This window comes from Bidens hawaiensis, unplaced genomic scaffold (genome assembly GCF_021521415.1).
Source record: "Bidens hawaiensis isolate Kalapana, Puna unplaced genomic scaffold, B.hawaiensis_p1.1 tig00036709_1, whole genome shotgun sequence".
Lineage (NCBI taxonomy): Eukaryota > Viridiplantae > Streptophyta > Magnoliopsida > Asterales > Asteraceae > Bidens > Bidens hawaiensis.
The window spans coordinates 180,647-193,171 of record NW_027496399.1 but is presented as its reverse complement, the minus strand read 5'-3'; the positions used below and the strand labels follow the sequence as shown (position 1 = coordinate 193,171).

The window sequence follows — 12,525 nt, the reverse complement described above, 5'->3', positions numbered from 1 at the left end:
ATCTTACTATGAGTTTTATTAGTACGGCTTATTATTTTTAAGGTGCATTTAAATTTCTTTTTTAAACCAACTAAATTTGCAATAATTTGTTAGAAGGCCCCTGTTGTTCTATCGGCTTTAGGCCTTCCAAAAGCTTGAGCAAGCCCTGAAAAGTCTTCATGATGTGGTGTTATAAAGATGAATTCAAATCTAAATGTAGGACATGGGTGTTGACTTCAGAAAGTCAAAGTCAACAATGTAGTGGAAAGGTGCTAGCTACTGAAGGATTAGCCAACAAAGGTACATAATTTTTGAAGATGAACATCTCAAGTTCAATTCTTATCATTTGAAGATCGAATACCGAAGGAATGATTTGGTAGTTAAGTCTTTTTGTAAAGAGAGGAACTTAACAACATCATAGCTTTTGAAAACACAAAACTTTTGTATGGAATAGTTAACAAATGTGTTTCATGGGACGTCTAATGTTGGATTCTTATGATATTTTAATGGTTTTGTTTATTTCCTAATTTGAGACCAAATTTTCTCATCATTAAAGCAAGTATTAAGTGTTAACTGATCAAGTGTGTTCAAAATCATTTAATGTATATTCAAAGTTTATAAAAGCCTTAAGGACTATTGTTTGTGTGCTTTTTAATAGTAGTCGGATTACCATTAGTACTCTTACAATTGATGCACACTAATGGTGAACTATTTTTAAGATGTATTTTGGTTGGTTATAGCCAAAGTTTGTATTAAAATGTATTTTGGTTGGTTATAACGAAAGTTTGGTCATTCAATATAGTTATTAATAGCTCAGACTAAACAGATATCTTTCATTCAGCATAAAATAGTTCAGAGGGGTAAAATAGTCATTCTGCACAGCCATTCAGAGGTTCAACCAAACAACACTTACTGGTTCAGCACTTACTGGTTCAGAGCATCTTAATCATTTAGACCTCTTAATGGTTCAGCCCTTGCCAAACAGCCCCTTAGTTAAACAAATTGACATTGACTCATTTAACCAACCTTTTTTTACAACTCGTCAACCCAAACAACACGTATACAACTTGATTATTACCCACCAACCGTTTTGACCCATGCAAATATATAAGTTAAATAAATCATGTTGGGTTACACAAGTCATAATCAAAATTACTATTTCAACCCGTCAACCTAACTTGATATAGCCGACAACCTTTAATAAAAAGGAAAATTCCCGAAATAACCACTTTGATAAAGTGATTTCCAATAATATCCATTACTTCCACAAAATACCACAAATAGCCATCTAAATGTCGCGGATAACGTTTCTTCCTTAATTGTGACACTTACATCTGCCATCCGACAAATCTCTTTGACCTATAAAATCTCGTCACGTATCATTGCATTATATGTGTTCGACGAAACTATTAATGGAACCGACAGAAGGTTAAACAGTCAGACCAATAGCATAGGAGGCTGCTTTCGTCAGGTCCGAGGAATTTTTCAATAGGACAAGCTTTATTTAGGTGGGCATAAGAGTCGTTAGAGCATTCTCATCCAACCCCTTATTGTATGTGAGATGTGTTTCTAAAATTTAGAGAGTGATTTAGTATGTTTTGAGTGAAGAGGTTTATATTTTAGTGAACACATTGATTTTTCTGTATATTTGAAAAGTTACCGTTCACCCCCTATAATTTTATAATATTTATTAAAACTGGTTGTGAGTGAAAGAAAGAGAAAGAGTAATGATAAATGTACAAGAAAAATATTATTTAATTAAAAGAAGATAGAAAATATAGTGATTTTTAGTATAATTTTGGATTTGAAGATAGGAGATCGAATATGAATGCTGTTACTCGCATTGATAATATATAATTGCTCTTTATTAAACAACTAAAAAGTAAATATGACAATAACACAATATTCCCTTACCATACCCACTAGGCCAACCCACTAGGCCACATTACTCATGAAATAAAATACTAAAAAACCATACAAACAGATCCTCATATCTTTGTATTCCACCTTAACACCTTTTTCTTTCCTTGAAGTTGGTGATTCATCTTCATTTCATCCAATCCAACTTCACCTCCACACTCATCTTTCAATCATCCACAATGGATCGTGCTCGCAGGCTAGCATCCAAATCCATCCTCAAACGCCTAATCTCCCAATCCAAACCAAACCCATCACCCCTTGCTGCTGCATTATCTTCAACCCGGTATGTTTCAGTTTCATCATACACTACATCACAACCTCACTTCCTTCGATTCGGTTCGCAAACCCGACCCATATCAATCCAATCCTTAAAACCCAGTGACACTTTCCCACGCCGCCATAACTCAGCCACCCCATCACAACAGACCCAAATGGCCAACACTGTAGGCTTTAATAACCTTGATTGCTTAATAGACGCCACTGTTCCCAAATCAATCCGTATCAACTCCATGAAACTCAATCATTTCGATTCGGGTTTAACCGAATCGCAAATGATTCATCATATGAAGGTTTTAGCTTCCAAAAACAAGGTCTTTAAGTCTTTTATTGGTATGGGTTATTACAATACATTTGTGCCTGGGGTTATATTAAGAAATGTGTTGGAAAACCCGGGTTGGTATACTCAGTATACGCCTTACCAAGCCGAGATTGCGCAGGGGAGGCTCGAGTCGTTGCTGAATTTCCAAACCATGATTACGGATTTAACGGGCCTGCCTATGTCGAACGCGTCCTTGCTGGACGAGGGGACTGCGGCGGCCGAGGCCATGGCGATGTGTAATAATATTCAGAAGGGGAAGAAGAAGACGTTTTTGATTGCAAGTAATTGTCACCCGCAGACGGTTGATGTGTGCAGGACTCGGGCGGATGGGTTCGGGTTGGAGGTTGTGGTGTCGGATTTGAAGGAGTTTGATTACTCGTCGGACGATGTATGCGGGGTGTTGGTGCAGTATCCGGGGACTGAAGGGGAGGTGTTGGATTACGGGGAGTTTGTTCGGGTGGCGCACGCGAATGGGGTGAAGGTTGTTATGGCGAGTGATTTGTTGGGGTTGTGTGTGTTGAAGCCGCCCGGTGAGTTTGGGGTGGATATTGTGGTGGGGTCTGCGCAGAGGTTTGGGGTGCCGATGGGGTATGGTGGTCCGCACGCTGCGTTTCTTGCGACGTCGCAGGAGTATAAGAGGATGATGCCGGGGAGGATTATTGGTGTTAGCGTTGATGCTTCTGGGAAGCCTGCTTTGAGGATGGCGATGCAGACGCGCGAGCAGCATATCAGGAGGGACAAAGCTACTAGCAACATTTGTACCGCTCAGGTATTGATTTTCTTGAGTTTGATTACTACAATGTTTTAGTGTTTGGGTAAGTAAATTATGCGTCGGGTCAAATTTTCTTTGAACAAGCAAAGCGAAGCTGCAGTAAAAACCACGAAATGTTTTTTTGCTCAAGATAATGAATTTGAACCTAAATTATTTAGTAAATAAATTAATGATTAATCAAGTATTACACAATTGGGTCTAAAACTCTTGGGCCACATCATTTATAAATTTCTTATAAATCACTTAAAATCTTTTTTTTCATTCCGGTTTGGTTTTAATCGGTTTGGTTGTGTTTCCCTGGTTTTTGGTTGATGCAAAGCCAAAACTGAACCAAAATATTGGTCATATAAAAAACATAAAACCAAACTGTCAGGTTTTTGTTGGGTTCGGTTGGGTTACATCGGTTATTCCAGTTACGGTTAGGTTATTTTGGTTTCGTGTATAAAAACATATAAAAAAGTTATATATTTGCATCCCTCAGAAAGTTTTGTTATAATAGTGTATGCCCTGTTCTAAAATCCCGGATCCACATATTTATACTTCAAATTTTGACATGTTATTTGAATTTTGGTGGTTAAAACATTTTGTTATTATGTAGGCATTGCTTGCAAACATGGCTGCTATGTATGGTATTTACCATGGACCCGAAGGCCTAAAAACAATTGCCCAACGGGTCAATGGACTTGCTGCAACATTTGCTGCTGGATTAAAGAAACTCGGGACAGTAGATGTTCAAGATCTTCCCTTTTTTGACACGGTTAAGATAACATGTGCTGATTCAACTGCGATAGCTGAAGAAGCTCTTAAAAACAAGATGAATCTTCGTATTGTTGACAAAAACACTGTAAGCATGTTTTTATTGTTGATTATGCTGTTCAAATAATGGGCTAATTTGGGCAAAGATAACTTGTATATGGGTTCATTTTGGTCAACTTAAAGTATTCAACGGGTAAAATTGGTCACCTTAAATTAGTCAACAGGTCAAATTGGGTTACCTTAAATTAGTCTACTTTAGTGTATTTTTAACTCATATCCCAAAATTATTTTATTAAAATAATAGATATTTACTATAATAATATTATTTTGGTGATACTATTTGAAACACTTCTTATTTATAAAGAATTAAAAAAAATGGACAAAGAGTGTTTCGGGTCAATCCAACTTGCCACCTCTAATATTTGCGAACAGTTGACTTTATATTTTTGAAGTTGTTTGACTTTTTTGTTTGGCGTTTAGATTACCGTCTCATTTGATGAAACAGCCGCCATTAAAGACGTTGATACATTGTTCAAAGTTTTTTCATTGGGGAAACCGGTGAGTATACTATATTATTATTCATATGGATACTGTAATTATATATAACATATAAATACATACATCCTCTGTTGGGAACAGCTTAAAGTTTCTTGTTAAAATGTAGGTGCCATTCACTGCTGCGTCTCTTGCACCAGAGGTTCAAGATGTCATCCCTTCGGGGCTCGTAAGAGAGACTCCGTTTATGACACATCCAATTTTTAACTCGTATGTTTTTTTCTTAGTTTTTGGCAATTTCAACCCATCTACCTACAATCTAGGGGTGCACATGGGTCGGTTTTGGGGTCAAACCGAAAAAAAAACTGAAAGTTCAGTTTTTGAGTTTTTGAAAACCGTTCGGTTTTGGGATTTTTGAATTTCAGTTTGAGTTTGGTTCCGTTTCGGTTTTGCCATTTTGGGCCTAAAATTTTGGACCTAATAATTAATTGATCATTATACATTTGGATTAAGATACTTGAGTAACACTATTTATTAAATTTGAATGATTTATTTAAAATTCAAAATTAAGAATGAAAACCTGTAAGTTCAGTTTTTCGTTTTTGTTACATGCAAGTTCGGATTTTTCGGAAACATAAAACCAATCTGTTGGTTTCTGTTTGAGTTTGGTTATTTCGGTTAAACGTCGGTTTTTTTCGTTTTCTTGCACATTTCTACTACAGATGGGTTGATTTGTGTCATGTACTCATGTTAATAAAAAAAAGGTTTGATTATGATTGTGATAATATATTACACACATTATTTACTAAAAAAGTCAAAACAATGTGCTTGCCATTGCCAGTCCAGTCCAGTCCAGTCCAGTCCAACTTGAGCCGTGCTAAAAAATCCATTTTGATATGATACCGTCTTGACCCATTACGCAGCCCATCCATTCAAGCCTCTAGAATATTTTTTCTAAAATCTTTTTATGGATTTTAAAAATTTAAACTAATTTTTGTTTCATTAGCTTCCACACAGAGCATGAATTACTGAGATATATCAGCAAATTGCAGTCAAAGGATCTATCATTATGTCACAGTATGATTCCATTGGGATCCTGTACAATGAAACTCAATGCAACTGCCGAGATGATGCCAGTGACGTGGCCTGCCTTTGCAGATATGCATCCGTTTGCACCTATTGATCAGGCCGAAGGATATCAAGTAATAACGTCTTCCTTCACTTTAAATTTAAAGTTATATTATTTTCTAATTTAAAGATCTAACCTTTACAATTATCTGTGGTACTTGTTTTCAGGAAATGTTTAAGAATTTGGGTGATATGCTGTGTACGGTCACCGGTTTGATTCTTTCTCTTTGCAACCGAATGCTGGTGCTGCTGGAGAGTATGCCGGGCTAATGGTTATCCGGGCATATCATATGGTATGATGCAACTTTTTTTTACATTAGCTTCCACTTTTATGGTTTTTATGGGTTGTTTTAGATAAAGTGACACTGATTATTGTTAATTTGAATAATCAGTTTATAATACTATCTACAACAAAGTTAATTATTTAAGGGAAAACAAAAGTAAAAACACTCTTTTTAACCCTAGTTAAATGTGCATAAAAAGTTAATTATGAAAATTATAGATGTTTTTTTACAAAATTTGTTGACAAATAAATATAAAAATTATTATTATAGGGGGTGTTTGGGATTCCTTATTTTTACCTCCTTATAACTTATAAGTTGCAAATGTCTAACTTATCAACATCCCTCTCACATAACAAGGAACCCAAACACTTTTTTTAACTTATCATAAGTTATAAGTTAAAAGGAGATAAAAATAAGGTATCCCAAACACCCCCATAGTGAACTAAAATATACATTGTCATGTTTTAACTTTTACCTTTATATTTTAATAATATATACGAAAGTTTGTATTGGTTATTTAGTTATTTTCTACATAAGCTGTTTCAAAAACACTTTCCTGCACTCACTTGTGAAGTTTTGAGTCCATTTTAAGATAAAGCAATTCTGATTATGGTTAGTTTCGATTAAACATATTCTATTTTAGGTAAACTGAAAATTGCATATTTAACCCTCAATTTTATCCTAGTTAAATACATGTTTTGTTAATTTTATTAAAAAGTAACTGTGAAAATTTTAGATGGTTGTTTTCCTTATAAAGTCTGTTAATAAATAAAATATAAAATCTACTATATAGTTAATTTGATATAATTGTATCATATTTTTACTTTATACTTTAATAATATTATTAAAAAAAGCTTGTTTCGGCTATTAGCAATTTGCTGCATAGTTAATTTCAAACACACATCCACGATCTCTTTTCAAGTTTTGAGTTGTTTTTAAGAAAAGTTACTTTATCACAATTGCAGGCAAGAGGAGATCATCATAGAAATGTATGCATCATTCCAGTGTCAGCACACGGAACAAATCCCGCAAGTGCTGCTATGTGTGGGATGAAAATCATTACTGTTGGAACCGATGCTAAAGGTAACATTAATATTGAAGAGGTACGAAAGGCTGCCGAAGCAAATAAGGACAATTTATCTGCTCTAATGGTAACATATCCTTCAACTCATGGAGTTTATGAAGAGGGTATTGATGAGATTTGCAAAATTATTCATGACAATGGAGGTCAGGTTTACATGGATGGAGCCAATATGAATGCACAGGTATATCATAAACCTTTAATAATATGACCATATGATATAATATTATAAACTAGGTTAGAAACCCGCGCATTACAGGTGGTGAGTAAATGAAATATTTAAAAGTTAGTAATGAAGATTTAGGAATTATAAAACTGTATTTGAGATATGATATGATTGAAATTACGTATAAGTTACTAACTAATAATTTAATATGTTGAATTCAAATATCTCACATAAGTTCCTATATTTAAATATATAATATATTATGTTTTATTACTATAACCTGTGATTTATCAAGCATAGATGTTGAATAAGTTAAATTTTTGCAGGTTGGTCTAACAAGTCCCGGGTGGATCGGTGCTGATGTTTGTCATCTGAACCTTCACAAGACATTTTGCATCCCGCATGGTGGAGGTGGGCCCGGAATGGGCCCAATTGGTGTGAAAAAACACTTGGCACCATACTTGCCTTCTCATCCCGTGGTATGCGACCAATAAATCGGTTTTAAATTACTTTTTGTTATCATGCTCTTGCTATTTGTTTGTTAATTCGTGTTTGATTTAAAGGTCGGGACCGGAGGGTTACCAGCACCCGAAAAAGCCGAGCCACTTGGTACAATTTCTGCAGCACCCTGGGGATCGGCTCTTATTTTACCCATATCATACACATACATTGCTATGATGGGATCTCGGGGGACTTACAGATGCATCAAAGATAGCCATCTTGAATGCAAACTATATGACAAAACGTCTCGAGGTTTGTTTTCTTTGTCTTCAGTTTCTTGTTATATTTGTTCTTTAATACTGAGTTCTGATGGTATCTTGTATTAGTGTTAGTTTGACTGTAATCATTACTACTTATGAATTAATATTTTTTTCTTTTTCTTTTTGACTACTTTTCAGAGTCACTACCCCATTCTTTTCCGTGGCGTCAATGGAACCGTTGCCCATGAATTTATTGTTGATTTGAGACCCTTAAAGGTAATCCTGTCTCACCACTATCATTATCTACATGTGACACAATATTGACCCGTTATTAAGTGGATTGATTTGGGCTATGTATATCTGCAAATGGGTTAAAGTCACCTCAGATTGCATTAAAAACCTTAATTTATGTGACTAAGAAGAGTTTATTTTCGTTTTTATATAATTCTTTTACCGTTTTTTAGCAAATATGGATACAAAATATGTTTATGAGTTCATTGAATATCGGGTCGGTTTTTGTTTTGGTTTTGCGTGTGGTTAAAACCTAAAAATCTGACCTGAACCGAATTTATGGATTTTCGTATTTAGTTTTAAATAATTTTAAGAATATAATAATCAGTGTTACTCATATTTATTAGCCCAAATGTATAATAATCAATTAATTATTAACAAAAAGATTTAGTCCATAATTCATTATTTTGAGCCAATAATTTTTCGCCCAAAAGTTTCAAGCCCAAATGATAAAATCAAAGCTATAAAGCTAAAACCGCACATGCCCAAAGCGAAATCCAAAAACACTGAAATGAATGGTTTTTAAAACTCAAAAACCAAATTTAATTTTAGCTCAAAACCAACCTAAACCGATCCATGCACACCCTTAGCCTAGTTTAACATGTTTATATTTTCAAAATCTAGGCTACAGCTGGAATAGAGCCAGAAGACGTTGCTAAACGTCTGATAGATTATGGATTTCACGGTCCGACAATGTCATGGCCTGTTCCTGGAACACTAATGATTGAACCTACAGAAAGTGAAAGCAAGGTATTCTTCTAAAGTAAACTTTTGTAGATTATAATTCTTTTATCCTCACTTTTGTATAATGCATAAAAAAATATCATTATCATGCAGGCAGAGTTAGACAGGTTTTGTGATGCTTTGATCTCCATTAGAAAAGAAATAGCTGAAATTGAGAAAGGAAACGCGGATGTTAACAACAACGTTATCAAGGTAGGTTGTTTGGTCAAATAATATATTATTGTCACCCTTTTTAATTATAAATGAGAACAAGCGACAACTAATATTTTACTTGTAGAAAAATTATAACACAACGTTTTTTCGTTACATAACATAATATTTAGTTAAGCAAATAAGGTTGGTTTTATTGTCTAACCATAAAAAATCAGTTATCTAAAAAATCATAACTGAACCAACGGTTTCTGGTTATATCAGTTTGGTTTTTTCTGTTCTCTCATTTATAACCAAGGTATCAAAATACTAGATGAGAGAAAATTACGATTTTAACTTTTTGTACATGAAATGGCATTTGCAGGGAGCTCCTCATCCTCTTCAAGTGCTCATGACTGATAAGTGGACTAAACCGTACTCCCGGGAATATGCAGCCTACCCTGCTTCATGGCTTCGGTCTGCTAAGTTCTGGCCAACCACATGTCGGTTCACACTTTATATTTTGAAATAAGTTAATTTTCTTTTTGTATTTCGTTGTGACTAACAACTGGGGTTTGGTTGGTTTTATGTGACAGGCCGTGTAGATAATGTGTATGGGGATCGGAACCTCATTTGCACCCTTCAGCCGGCACACGAGGAAGAAGAAAAGGCTGCAGCTGCAGCTGCAGCTGCAGCTACCGCTTAAGGCAGCCAAAGTTGAGGTTTTTCTTCAAAAGAAAATGGCTTTGTATTCTTGCTTTATTTGTTCCTCGTTTCCCTACCTTAAGTTGTGTATATACATATTGTTAATTTCCTTATTATCGATGATCAACCACTTTAATAATGGTTTTTGCAAATTTAAGTTGTTAGTCCGGTTTAGGTGTAACAAACCTAAAGGAATGTGATATAGATGGATGATTAAACCACGGGCTATGGGGTTATGTCGATTTGAAAAATTCACTGGAAATATAAAAACACGAAATGAAATTGCAATTGTTAAGACGTGTTTAGATTCGATCGTCATAATTATAAATTATTATACATTTATGACAATTTGTAAACCACGAGGGTGTTGGTTATTCCTAAATGCATTCACAAGTTGGTGAACATGGAAGGACGTAAGTTGACAAGTAGGTCAAGTTGGTGTAGTTTATTAATTGAAATATGATTAATATGGTAATCTTTTGGTCACAAATTTAGTGTTAGATTATACATATGGAGTTTGGTTAGAAGCTTTAGATGTGTGATCTATAGAGAATTATTATAACGAGTTTCTGAGTTACATTTCTCTTGCAATAATAATGTGTTTGATCGATCATGTGCCTCGGCTGGATGGGGAATTCATATCATCATATGCTCATCATTGTGGCATCAATAGCGTGACACAAATGAATGATGGTAAATGCTAATGCACGTTGCCACCCCAAAGATGTTTGGTTTTGTGCTAGACGATTGACGAATGGTAAATAGAGACGTACATTTTGCATCCGATATTTGAAAGAAATATTATATGTCTTGGGCAGCTAAGAGAATGTCTATGCTTCTCAACTAGCTTTGTAAAGCATGCTAGGTGTTGAAGCAACTAGGACAACCCTTTCTAAATTATCAAGCCAAAAACCTTCGTAAGTGTGTGACAATTTTTCAAGCTTGCAGTACATGTAGTTAATTATAGTTAACCAATTCGGATGTACCTCATGACGAGAAACGTGTTGTGACGGCATGCAAATGGTCTACTTGTTAAAGGTTTGACAGTTTGTTGATTGGACCAAAACAGTTAAAATCTACAAACCACAACTTCTGTTTTGGTCCTTGTAGTTTGTTGATTTTAAGTGTTTTAGTCCAGTCGACAAACGTTTAACAATTTGAGTCATTAAAGTTTTCATATTGTAACAATATAACAGAGTCATACTTTACAGTTTGACACATTCTATACAACATAAAATTGGTCAACTTGTACGTATTTTACTTTCCTTTCATACTCTACCCACTTCATGTCATATATATGCTTGAAGAATTCTTGCACAGTAATGTATTTTTTATACCACGTTACTACGTTAGTGTTGAATGTCAATATGCAATCTATTTAAAGCAACCCAAAGGCTATATGAATTGCATAATTAGTTGAAGAAGACAAATGACCTACGAAGAAGGAAGCACGCTCAAGTCACGCCCAAGGTATCGTATATTATTAACTCGAGTCTCTTAAACTGCTATACTTTCATATACTCTCTTACCCTTTACATTTGTGTCTTTTCAAAAACCCAAACTCATTCAACCCCGCGTTGTCTCTATTGGACCTCTGCACAATGGTCATGCAAATTTTAAATTGATGGAAGACAAGAAACCGATTTATCTGGATGAGCTATTGAGTAACGTAGATTCCCCGCATGAAACATTGACAACGTGTATGACAAAGGTGAAAGATTCAATGGAAGAAGTCAGTAGATGTTATTCCAGGATCGTAATAGACAAAGCTAGCTATACCAAAAATGTGTTGGGTTTCAACGGTGGTTCGGAACGAAAACGGTCAAGTATTTTAAACCCGTTTTAGTTATAATTTCGTTTCGTTTCATAAATAATATTAATCAATATTAATATTCAAATATATAAACGAACTATTAAGATACGCAGCGGATAAACGATTTAAACGAACCAAAGCCGAAACCCAAAACCCGGATCCGATTACAACGTAACACGAGTACGATTAAACAATAATAAACAACCATAGATCTACTCAAGGTATTATACCTCGATTATCGAAACCGGGAAGACACCGAGGGCTTAACGAAACGTGCTAGGAGTATGACACAATCAAACGACCCACAGCAGCTCCAGCAACTCGAGCGGCGGCGGCGACGGCTGACAGCGGCGGAGGGCAGCGGATGGGCAGCAGACGGCGGCGGCGGTGTACGGAAGCAAGGTAGAAAGTAGCTGCAGCACCCAACAATATCAAAAGGTCACCGGAATCCTCGTTGCCGGAAAACCGAACTCGTCGGAATCACAGAAACAATCGCCGGAAAAACGAGTGTGGTTGCGGTGAGATGTTTAACAACAACAGTAGCTTGTATAGGAGCAGAGGGGGTGTTTGCGGTGACCAAGGAACAGTGGGTGGTGGCTAGTGGCTGGGGTCGGTTTTCCGGTGGCCGAAAAACGGCGTCGGAAAATGCATAGATGGAGGCTAGGGTTTGTATTTGATAAAGATGATTAGGTTAAACTTATTAATATATATAGTTTTCTATATATAGATAATAAGTTAGGATTAAACCAACCTTAAACCCATTGGGGTTAAGCCCAAATACCAACCAAAGCCTAAACCACCATCTTAATGTGCCGGGCCCACTTAACGTTTAAGTGGGTTTATATATTTCGTTACCTCCGGTGTAACTCATACTGGGTCACATTCGGGTCGGTCCGCGTTGACTTGACCCGAACCGACCATTAAATCCAACAGTCTCCCACTTGGACGGATTTGGGTCAAGTA

The 12,525-nt window shown here is 35.7% G+C and overlaps 1 pseudogene across 1 annotated transcript; it reads left to right on the top strand.

The window, feature by feature from the left end:
* The first annotated feature begins 2,047 nt into the window (after positions 1-2,047).
* Positions 2,048-9,923, top strand: LOC143588683 (glycine dehydrogenase (decarboxylating) A, mitochondrial-like; annotated as a pseudogene). Its single transcript, XR_013145150.1, has 14 exons — positions 2,048-3,266; positions 3,868-4,113; positions 4,506-4,583; positions 4,690-4,790; positions 5,527-5,722; positions 5,817-5,941; positions 6,898-7,197; positions 7,506-7,658; positions 7,743-7,932; positions 8,079-8,156; positions 8,796-8,921; positions 9,009-9,107; positions 9,430-9,547; positions 9,641-9,923. The product of XR_013145150.1 is annotated as a glycine dehydrogenase (decarboxylating) A, mitochondrial-like (transcript).
* The last annotated feature ends 2,602 nt before the right edge of the window (positions 9,924-12,525 follow it).